Source organism: Gavia stellata, chromosome 16, assembly GCF_030936135.1.
Source record: "Gavia stellata isolate bGavSte3 chromosome 16, bGavSte3.hap2, whole genome shotgun sequence".
Classification (NCBI taxonomy): Eukaryota; Metazoa; Chordata; class Aves; order Gaviiformes; family Gaviidae; genus Gavia; species Gavia stellata.
This window is the reverse complement of record NC_082609.1, coordinates 13819414-13832259: the sequence shown is the minus strand read 5'-3', so window position 1 is coordinate 13832259 and position 12846 is coordinate 13819414.

Genomic DNA, 12846 nt, shown 5'->3' with positions numbered 1-12846 from the left:
TCCAAAACATGCATCTACGCTTAAGAGAGGCTACTAAGTTGTTATCATACTTATGAAACATATACACTTTACCTTTTAAATGTGTAAACTTGAAAACAAGTAGTGCCTATCATCTTTCCAAGATGATGATGGTCAGAGGTTTCCCAACCATATTCAGGTATTTCCTGTTATTTATTGAAAGAACTAAACCTTTGACTGATAATATTAGGGTTGGGTGTTTGCACAGAAGCTGAAGCAAAAAGCACTAGTTTTGTTTGGATTTTAAAGAGAGAACATATGCTCACAATCACAGTGACTGTAGTTGTGATCAATAGAGGAATGTAGCAAGGATATAAAAAAAGCATGTACTCTGAATGGGTAGATATGCTGCTGTTTTGGGTTGGGGAAAGGAAATCATCTGTCCAAAGTGCCAAAATTGGTTGGCCAAATAGTAATTCTCTAGGTGGCTGAAGAAAACCAATGGTGCCCTGCCTTTCTAGGGTAGGGAGAGCTAGAGAACAATTATAAACTACAGGGCCAAGGAGAGGGAAGGCTACGTATATGTAAAAGTGTGTGTGCGTGTATATATGTGTGTGTATATATATATATATACACACTGTGCAAATGAATGTTGTCAGTTATAGTACATACCTTAGTGTGAAACACTCATGTGGAGTTGTGTGATTTTTCTTCCAAGTTTGCAATGTTTCCAGGGTTATGCTTGCCCTTGTTGTTATGCTTAACACCTTACATCCAGTTTGATTAAAGTTATTGTACCTCTTTCAGCAGTAAAGCTCCGAGCATATGTACTTCCGTATAAACAATACTGACAGGGTATTTTCTCAGTCTGGATTAGGCAATACCATTTCACTTTTTATTTTGTTTTCCTTAATGCACTGTTGTAAAGGGAAAAATTTGGTAGCCATCACTTTAAGAGTTTAATTACACTCTTGAATGATTCCTGCTTTAGGGTGATTTCCATTGAAAAACTAGCAAATTTCAGTTTTGCTTTGGGAAACTTTTTGAAATATAAGGGGTTTTTTCATTCCATAGAGCTTTACTCTTACAGGCAAAATAGAATAGACAAAAAATAGAATTTTATATGTGAAGTAGAGTTTGCCATTTAGTCCATTCTGGAACCTTTTTCTGTAATGAAAAAAAAATTCACAAGAACCGTATAAAAAGTATAAATTCCTGATGGCTTTTACTAAATCAGATCCGCAGTATTGTTTGGTGCAAAATATTTCATGAAGCAAAAGTCACATCTGTTTTATCTATGCTACCTCTCATCTGTGTACAAATTTCTGAAAGAAACTAGACTTCAAGTCTCTTCTGAATAGCAAAGGAATTTTTCTCGGGCAGATACTTTTTCTCCATTTAATTATTCCTTTGGCAATACTTTAAGATAGTTCTTAAGAATATTTTTCATAAAATATTTTCTTTGAGTTTTTTGTACTTGCTTTAAAAGTGTAATTTTCTTAGAAGTTTCTGTGGGTTTTTTCCCCCGTTTGACAGTGAATGACAGCGATAGGAGGAAAACAGTTCTGGGAACTAATAAGCCACTTTTCTGACTTTGTTTTGAGCATACCATATGCTTATATCTGCTTCAAATTGGAGGAAATGGTTTTGAGCCTGAAGTGGGATTTGCCAGGCATACACACCACCGGTTGTTTTCAAGGGAGTGGTGTGTACAGTCACATACTGCCTCCGGGTTCAGACTCCGCAATACGTAGAGACAGGCTTTCATCACGTGATTAGCTTTCCAAGTCAAAATGTTGCTTTTTGTTCACATACTTAATTTCTGACTGCATTTCATGCATAACACGATAAGCTTTGTAGACGCACTTGGAATTTCAACTGATAGGTATGAATCATGTTGGAATTTTTTCCCAAATCTATGAAAAGGAGCCACATCAAAATTCAGTATTTCTCTTCAAAGTCTGTTCTTTAAAAACGGTAGTATTTATCACAAATAAAAGCAGTCTTATAGTATTCTTCTGTACAAGGGTTTCTTTCATTTCAGAAATTGCTGCCAACTCCTTTTTTATTTCACAGAAGCATAGTGTGAATACAGGGAGCTCGCAGCCCATTTGTGCTTGATACACATCAAACATAAAACCTTACAGAGAATATGTTTACTCTCTGCATTGGTTTACTGCATCAACTATTATGAAAACCACAGAGACTGAATCCTAGAACTGTAAATTAATTTATCTAAAGTTAGAGTACAAGCCATAATACTCTCTGATGTCGCTATTCAGAGAGTGAAAGAAAATGTCTGGTTTCTGCTCAGGTGTCACTAGGAAAGATATATTATCTGGGGGGAAGGAGCACTTTCACTTTTACTATGGCCTTCTGGCTATTAATGCGATGTATAAAATTAGTGAAAGATAAGGATTCTATCATTTGGTACTAAGGCTTAACACTGTGATACAAAAAGATGGGGGTGAGAGACTGGCGAGGCACTGTCAAGGGTAAAGTATGACTCGAGCCCAAGGGGAACACTTACTCCTCTTCTGAGATACTTGAGTGAAAGTGAGAAATTATGCCAACACACATGAGATATGGGGTTTGCTATGTGTGCTACCCTCCAGGTAAAGTAGAATAAATTTGGGTTTAGTTTAGAACTGACAAAAAAGAATATTCTAGATCCTTTTAATCGTGTTAATTGTTGTCAGTTTCAATAAGCAAAATATCAAAGTTGATAATTTCGATAAACCTTGTAATATAATTATAGGTGCACATTTTATTGTTCTATTAGACATGATAGCCAGCAATTAAGGTGTTTTTCATCTTTGTGAAATTCATGGGCAAATTATGACTATAACATGGCACAGTTTTAATGAAATCTTTGCGATCAATCTGTAAATATATACTGTACATGACTGCTAGTAAGTATGATACACATTTTCAGAACTGAAAATTCATGCAACATATTTCTGTGTTTGCGTAAGGAATGTTATGTTTCTATCCTATCACAGTTTAATGACCGGGAAGAAAGACTCAAGCAATGACATTGCGACCATTTCTTTTTTCATTCCCAGGGGAGGAGAACAGAGTCTTAGATAACAACATGTCGCAGAGTTCTTCAGAGAGTTTTGACATTCTAATAAAAAGGACATAAAATCTGTAAGGTACAAAAGCACAATGCATAGAGAAAATGAGTGGTGGTCTTACACCTGGGGAACAAATCCTATACATTTCAGACAAATATGCATTAAAGTTAAAGCTCAATTAATTTTCACTGTAATTATTAGACTGTGTTTCAATTCTAGACTGTAACACAGTACTAAACATTAGCAAACGGATGTTAAACATTATCCAACTATATGTACATATGGACATACACCTAAATGTCTATATGGACATTTGTGCATATATATACACGTACTGAGTATATATATGCACACACATTCATATGTTGGCGTGTTAAAGGAATAAGCTAATAATAGTTTTGTTTCTACCATCAACCAGTGTATGAATATATTTTTGAGAAAAAAAGATTAATGTATTTAAAAAAACCAACTTACTATACAGGGTAACTGGGCATTTCTATATCAGCAGATCAATGCTTATAATTCGTATGGAGCATTGCACCGTTTGACATGATGATAGTACTGTATCTCCTAGCATCTGAAATTAGACTAGTCCTCACATTGCTTGCCTATTTCTTCTCTCTCTTTTTATAACAGCATTGTCCACTAGTAAGTTTTCAAAACCAACAAATTCCTTAGGGAACCAATAAAAAAAGGAATTAACTATTTCTAAAAAATAATCTAGGATGGGATGGCCAGGGTACGATACTATATCAGTAGTGGTCATAACATTTTGCTATATGTACATAGAACATACAATGTGAGCAACCATAACTTAAGCTGAACGTGTGTAAATATTATCAGATTTCTTAAACATTTTTAACTTCTAATTTGTACTTTATGGTAAGGCAAAAAGCTAATTCTACTTATGGTTTAGGTTAATGTGTCCTAAAATTATGTAAATAATTAAATAAGCTGTAAATGAGCAGTCGATAGATACAGTAATTGTTTAGTGACTTTTTTTTACTAAGTACAATAATTGCAGTGCTCTAGCAGAGTAATTTAAACACCCTTTTGCATAAACAGATTTGGATTCCTGATATAAAAAAGTCCAGAAAGTACTGTAGTGTAAAATAGCCATTGCAGCAATGTTACTGCTAGCACAATCGATTCTTTTGTATGGTTAAAATGTGCAGGCAACAGAAGATAGTAGCTTGGCACTCAGTACTCAGATTAGCATAAACAAATAGGGCCTGGTTTTCACTTACAATAAGGCACCTTTATGTTGCTCCAGTGCATGGAGATATGTTGCTCCAGTGCATGGAGAGGTGAAGGAATCCAGGGTAAGTGAGAATTCAGCTGTTGGTGATTTCATTACAGAAAGCCTGCATATTGCGTCTGTCTGTTTCTGAAATCTGTATCTCTTATGGTATCTAATAGTAGACTTATATTTTTCTTTACAAAAAAAGAAAGTATGTTTGACTGTCGTTAGATAGCATAGTCCCCCAAAGCCAAAGAATCTTCACTCCAGAAATTGTTTAAAAGGGAAGTCTAATAAGTCACTGCTTAACACCAAAGGTAAAGCTTAATAAAATGCACTAGGAACTTTGTCTAAATTTTTAAGAAGCAAATGGAATGTTGATCAAAAATACTGCCCTATTCTACTTTGTAAAAAGAGTAATAATTTAAATATCCATTAATATAAAATTGAAATAGATCATCTCTACAAGAATATGCAACACTGACATTTCATAAGTATAAAATTATTTTCTTTGTAAGTGCTTTGACAAAAAATGAAACTTAAATGATGAAAAATCTCACCTCTACTTTCATACTAAGGGTTGTATTTTTTTAATGTTTTTCAGACATGAGGTCATGTATTCCAATTTGATAACATTTTGTATGTTTTCACTGTTACTGTCATTTGACAGATACTCACCAGGCTGTATTGTTTGTGGTCTGTCCTGTTACTTTCAGTTGAAGACAAAAAGAACATTTGAAACATGATTAATTCTAACAAGCTGACTATGATTTGACTTCTATCACGTTTTTATTTGCATGGGTGTTTAAATGGTTCTGTTAGTACTGTCTTTGCACAGTTCTGATTTATCTTTTTTTACTTAGTACTATTTACTTCATAATGTAGTAATCATCAGCCTTACTAATGACCTTGTAGCCTTTCTTATATGCACATAATGCACATTTTCCAATGGCTAGAAAATGCAAAATACTAGTGGATATCATTGCATCAGATCTTCATGTCTCTCTCAAAAGGACTGCTAACCTCTGGGATATATGAGGTAGTAAAATGATGATTGTAAATGAGTAGCACATAAGAGATATTTTCTTGAATTTAAAATTATTGCAGCCAGTTTCAGCATGTAAATATATAATAATGTTGGCTAGTGTGTAATTCTTGAACTAAAAAAATATAAATAAAGAAAACCTAAAAGATGTATATGTAGTTGTGTTATGTTGGGCAGGCTCTTTTCTCAAAGCTGTGGGAGATTACAGTTCTCATCTAAAGTGAATATCTATGAATTTGAGTCAGAAAGGGACACCAGGAAGTTGGGCATTGAGGCATCTGAAGTATAGGCTTACTACATGAAGGGGTAGCCGTAACATGGTGTTAATTTGCCCATGCAGCAGTCAGGGGCAGTTGAGTGTCTGGGAAGTTTAAGCAATGTACAGTGATGCTTAGTGCTAGTCGATAAGAAAATGCTGAGAGGAGGGGCACAGCTGAAAAATCTCAGAAGTTCAATAACTCCTCCTCAGAGTCAACTGTTGTGAATCGGTTACTGACGGTAAGTTGCTGGTGTTCTCCTTATAGAAATACGGTAGCAGCTGTTCATGGTGGGATGGTATTTCCTTTTACAGAAAAAGGTCTAAACAGTCTTAAGGCTGTCTGTGTGGACTTAAGATATGGAAGACCCAAGTTCCATTCCTTCCTCTTGTTACTTAACACCTAACAGGAGAGATCCTGGATGACCAAATTATTGACCCTTTCAGGATGGTGGATTTAGCAGATTTTCCTGTGGGAGCGGTTCTGTTGCATAAAAAACAATTCAAGATTAACAGACTAGGAGGAGAGTGCAGTCAGGGATGGTCATGAGAGGCATCTGTATTGCTGTACTCCATCTGCTGACTGCTTCGTACAAAACTTTATTGGCAGCAGCAGGGCCCAGAAGCTGGGTCTCTTCTTGTGCTCCCAAGATGTAAAACGTCCACTAATACAGTTTTGTTCTTGCTTCTTCTTTCTGTCCTAGTAGATCTTGAGGATTAAACAGACTTCAGAATTAGACTTATTTGTTTGCTCTGCTGAGGGAACAGTCCACACCCATCAGGTTTTCTTGTTCTATGCCAGCCCAGCTCTATTGAAAGGGAATTCATAGTTGTGTTTCCAAACCCCAGGTACCACTACGTGGGGGAGGTGGCAGGGTATTTATCGGTAGCCTTAGCTGCACGTACCCACAGGTTCTGCCACAACTTGGTTCTTTGGTTGATCCAACCAGGGGGAGCAGATGGAGCACCAGGGAAGAGAACAAATGGCTGTCAGGCAAAAGGCTGCCAAAGGCTAAAACTGCCAAATCCTCATTTTTGTCTGGAAATGCAGACAGCAGTTGGTAATTCCTTCTGAAGTTATCCACCTGGCTACTCTCTGTTCCCAGCCCCACAACAGCACTGTGTTAATGACTGATCTGTTCTATCTCGCTTTTCTGCGGATAAAGAGCACCAGTTCTGCAGAGAAAGAGCAGAGATTGAAGATGGGAAGACCCATGAGTCTTGCGTCTGGTACTGAGGTGAGGAGCTGCTGGCTGCAGGATGCTGGCTCCGTATCAGGAGACATAGAACATGAGAAGTAAAATATTCCAGACTGTTAAGAAAAAGTCAAGTATGACTTCATCTCTTCACTGTTTAAAACATACCACATCTTCCTCTGAAGCTTCTGAACACGTAGATCCGAGTTCTGAAAAAAGACTAAAATGTCAGCACAATTGCTTTGTTACAAGTATGTGATGTACTGTTGGCCCTTATTTTCAGAGATTATTACAAGCTAGAAAGCAAAGTATTTCAACTTTGAGACCAGTTCGTGATTTTAGGATCTAAAAATATTTATACTCGTTGGTGAGTATCGTTTCCAAATCAAAATAGAGCATATTGTCTATCTATCTTTTCACCTGTCTGTATCTATAAATGTGTTTAACATTATCACATCCTAATAGGTGTTATATCAAATCCACTGGCACAAAAATAGGACTAGTGCTGCAGAGTATTTGAATAATTTATTCCCTTTATTCTATTCTGAGCTTTAACGCTTATTTCATTACTTGTGTAACATGGCCTCTCCTTCATTCGATTTACTTGACTGTAAATTAGAAACATTAATATCAGCTTCTTATTGGTAAATTGTACTGTTGAATATATATTGATAATCTAAAATTAACAAAACATGTCAGAAATTATCTAACATCACAATTCTCAACTTATAAAAGGAAAATCAATATTTTAAGGAATGAAATTATGCATCTGTCAAATATTGAACAGCTGTGAAATAATCAAGTAATGGGAACTGGCTTCTAACACATTGTAACTGTTGCGTATTAAATAAATGTAACATTAACAACTACATAACAAGTATGTTCATTAATGCAAATTCTTTGGTTATCAAAATTAATGACCAGCATGACATTATTAATTCGTAATGCTTGTTATTCTTGAAGGATATTTGGAGTGACTGATTTATTATGATGTTCGTATGAGTCTAGGCAAGCAATAAACTAAAAAAACCTGATGGTTATGTCCAGAAATGGGGATTGGGTATTCAGGTGATGTAAATTGCTTATGTAGATGAAGATATGCCTGTCTTGACTGAGACTCTGGCCCAGGCAGGTTTTTGTGTGGGTGTCTGTGTTGGTTTTTGTTTTAATTTCAGGGCAAAACTTTTGAATACATCTTATTCTTGGAACAAAAGTATTTTTTCCCTCTTTCTGACAGATTGTCAGAGCTGATATACTGCATTCATTTTGGCACTCTAATGGCTAAGGGCATGCTTCCAGCTGAGACCACTTTTTTAAAACCTCCTCTTTCTTAGAAAAAATATAGCCAAGGAAACAAAATCTTCCTGAAGTTCTGGGTCTTCAATTGACTTACTTAGGTTCCCTTACAAATGCTTTAAAAATTAAATCATGTAAACTGTGCACATTTTCAGTTTTGGTGCTATTTATTTTTCAAATGGTACTTGAGTAGAGATATGTGTATATCTATGGATATGTATAGTCACACATACTTATATTTGTAAGCTTGGTTGATATGTTTAAAGACTGATGCTTTCTAAGCCCACGTGAAACTGGTCTGTGGCCTTTGAGACCTCCTTGTTAAATGTTTCCAAAGATCTTTTCTGAAGAGTCTGATTGATCATATCAGTCTTTAATCTTCAACTTTTTGTTGAAATTTTATGGCATTGATGTTTATGAAGGAACTGCAAAGAGATCACAGGCAGGCACAGGAGTGCGATGTCATGCAGGTTACAGGGCATGAAGTCCTGTCATATGCTCTTTGACAGCAGCAAAAAGGGCAAGATGTGCAGTGATAAACCAACAGCACAAAAGCTAATTTGGTCATGGGAGGATCAGTGCAGTTCCCTTACTGAGGATGATATTTCCCCTTCCATGTCACGCAAAGAAATTGTTTCTTCAGGTGAGAGAAGGAGGAACATGGATAATAAACAGACTGAAACCTACATGTCAGGACAGCAAGATTTATCTGCAAGATTTGCAGACAAATTGAATTGGTTTTGCTGTTCTGCTGTATTTTATGTTATGAAAGATTGAGACTTTTTTATTATTATTGTTCTTAGTCACCATTCAAAAGATATCGGAAGTAGAAATATGTGCCAAACAGAGAGAAAAAAAATTCACTGGAAAGTAAAAGGAGGAAAAAATATAAGTGATAAAAAAGCAAAAGAACGCCAGCATGGGGAAATCCAGCTAATACCCTCCCAACCGCCCAAACAGCAACAAAGCATAATCTGCATTGCCTCATTTATTTTCTTTTCTTTTCTCCCACTCAAAACTTACTTTAAAATTAGAAGGGTTTAAGACTGTAGGAAGGACAAATTTCTTCTTCCCTCTCCCCCCCTTAATTTTAATGTTGTCTTTCTTACACAAGTTTGGAAAATTAGCATGAAGGCCTTGGCTAATTCCAGTGAATCATACAAGCCTTAATTGGTTTTGGAAGGGTCTCCAGATCCCTCTAAGAAAGGTTAAGCATTATTTATTTGCCTTCATTACTACCCAAAGAGATGTGATTACTGAACAGGTTTGACATTCAAAGTAATTAAGGATGAGAGAGGAAAGAAAGCCTTTATATGAGATCCGAACAAAAATTTACAAAAGGAAGAAACAAAAAAATGGAAAGGACAGGCAGATGAAAAGTAAAGGATGTTTTCTCACTCATGCTATACAATTTTAAAGCAAACACAAGCTGCTATTCTGCTATAGCATGTCTCTCTGTCTTTTAACTGCAGCCTAGCCACCCACCACCTGGTTTTCCTATTTCAGACAGTTTACAGGGAAGCCATATGAGATAATATCTCCTGGTGTTGGTGAAAGGAAAGGATGTCCAGCATAAGTCTATACTTCTTCCTTAGGTGTGTATTTTAAATCTGACAAGCTTGAAAACAAGTACCAAATCCTGCTCCCGTTACCCCAGTGAGCAGGCTCGGGGAGGGGGGGGCAAGGGGTTTCACGAGGTGTCAAGCCCCTTGTTGAAAAACAAGCATTTCCATTTACTGTGCACACCCTGAAAAATGTTTGAGTGGTTAAGACAACGGAGAAGGGGAGAGAAGATCTTTTTCCTTCAATAACTGAGACGATAAGACAAATCTGTTGGGCTGTAAATGGAAATGTTTTGCTTAGATTTTGCAAGCACTTATGCGTGTGGTGGAACTGGAAACGACACTGTATGCAAAATGTGTACAGTACTGAGAACAGAGTTAGCTTTGCTCATTTATGTCACAATTAAAGTGAATTATTTAATTCTAATGAAATAAAGTGATACGGACATTGGAAAATCTAAAAAGTCATATTGTAATGCCCCTGCACCATTCTTCTTTAGCAGAGAAGAGATGCAGCATGCCTCTTGCTAGTTTGTGTTTATGAGATCCATCTCTGAAAGAGGACGAGAATTGCGTGCCGGTACTTCTCTAGCTTAAAAGCACATGGTAAGCATGTCTTTGTCAGGAATTCATAATGCATAAAGTAATAGATGAGGTTTTTGTTTTGTTAACAAAATACCTAAATTTGGCCTTTCCAGATACTTCTTTACTTTTTGAAGACACTAAGTGATTTTCTTATATGTACTTTATATCCCCTTTGATAGTTGGACTGCTCAATTGTGACTGCATAGACAAAACACAGTGTGCTTTTTACTATTAGGTGAGTCTAGCTCTATCAAAAATATGTACAGAAAAAATATATGCATTGTAGGTATTTACTCATGAAAATATGGTATTTGTTTTATGTGGATATTTTATACTATTGTAAACTCTTGCAATATATTTGGATATAAATTTGTATAAAATATTTATTTAAAGAAAATTTGCAAAAAACAAAGTAGTATTTTCCACAACACAAAAGGGATGTTGTCACACTAGTACATTATTTAACTTTTTTTTTTTAATGCTATTTTACTGTCCTACTGGAAATGGTTTTCTTTTCTGGGAGATTTCATTCTTCCTTTCAACTAAAATATTTTTCATTTTTCATTTCAAATGTTGGGGGTTGAGTTAAAAACTTGTTTAATTTTTCTTTTTCCATCAAGCTATCTGGAAAAACAAAATCTAAACACATCAGCTCAGCAGTCAGCTTACCTCTGACATACTTAGATTTGGCATGATGAGGAATCAGGGTAGCAGGAAAGGACAAGAAAACTCAATGAGTTGACATATTTGTAGACTTTCAAAGTTTGCATGCTTTGATGATTATACACTTAAAGTTTCTGATTCGTTATATACAATTTATAATTGATTTAGCTGATGTTTCATTTAAAAGCTTAAAATTCATACATGAGATATGCTGAAGGTATAGCTCTGAGACCTGGTAAAGTGTGAGTACGAGGTTCCTGTGTGGTGATCTCTCCGCAGACTTGGCCTCCTCAACTCTGCTTGCTACAACAGGTAGGACCCATGAATATGTGTGTCTATGAAACAATCAATTGCTTTGCACTATGTTTGTTGCACTCGGGTCACTTTGCTTTGAGGAATTAAATTAAGACTACTATAGCTTTTGCATATTGTGAATTTAGAAGGATGCTTTGGGATTTCTAAATACATTTGTCAGATAGACAATAAGCCCTCTCTCAGATAAGGATTTGCCTCAGGTTTGCATCCCCCTTCTCTCCTTGGAGAGAGAAATGCCCCTCTGCTGTCCCAAAATGGTTGGGTGTTACGTGGCAGAGTGAAGGCAGCAAACTCCCTGTAGTCACACACTGAGGACATGGCAGTGCCTGCTGACAGTCTGCAATAGGACAGTCCTACAAGATTTACTGTGGCCCTTTACCTCTCAACTATTTTTAAATTGCATGTTAAGTATCACATTGATAGCATTGTAATACCTGTGCCTTAATTATATCATGAATTGATAACTGAAAAATATGATGTAACTGGAGCACTTTTTTACCGTTATTTCGAAGGACCAATTGACAGAACAGGAGAATGTTAAATGAAACTTTCTCTTCAGAGATCTAAGCTAATAATGTCTTTTATAGTTTCTCAGGTCATCTAAGGCCTAGAAATAAAGTTTCCAGGCCTTAAATAGCAATGGGTTAACCTGATTTTTTCCTTAATTGTAGAGTGCATAGATCCCTGTGCTGAGTGGACATGCTAAATACAGCGGTGTTTTGGAAATGAGCACCTTTAATCTGCTGATCAGTCTCATATTTCTGTGCACGTTGTTAGGTATCAGTCCTTGGTAGCTATGAACAGAACAGACGCTCACGGTCTACCTGCAACGACTATGTGAAATAACGAAGTAACAGATGATGTCAAAAATAAAGAGTGCCTTTGTAGACAGCTGGTGCCTAATTAATTTGCAGCAAAGCTGAGGAAGGCAGTGCCTATGGCCCTGCAGGTATCGCTAGATTTCGTTACTGCACCAATTACGATAAAGCACTGCCAGCACAAAAAAAAAGGAAGGCATTTGCTGTGCACTTGGAGGAATGGGATGCTAGTTATTAGTCAGCTGAAGAAGTGTACTGTGATCCTTTGTATTTGTTTTCTTTCTTTTAATTTCTTACTCTCTGAAAGACAAAGAAGGAGAGCTTCCATTCTGGCCTTTTTTTTACCAGCCAACTAAGCTCCCCATTGTTTCTTAGATAAGTTAGATCTTCAACAGGACACTCATGTAAGACAAATAGACCAGCAGGCCTTATTTCATTGGAACCAGCTCCTTTTCTGACTGCTACAGTTTATTATGTTTAGTACATTATAAATTACATGGTGTCTCCAGGGACCTGTTCTGTACTTGAAATATCACAAGACTGCTGTCATGCATAATGCTGCAGAGAGCTGCTAAATTTATAGCCACTAAAAATGTGCTTTACATTGCAGAGTGACCCACTTTAACTTTGATGCATAAATAGGTTGCTTTGCTTTTTCTTTTAAGTGTTATCTGTTATTTTCTGTTTGTCCACAGTTGTAACTTGCTCAGAAAAGGCCCTTGGAAAATCTGTTACTTGTGCTTAGTATATAGCGTGATTACCATTATTTTATAAAACTTGGACATACTTCCAAATTCCCCTAGAGACAAAGCATGCAAAGGGCAATTTTGTCTGC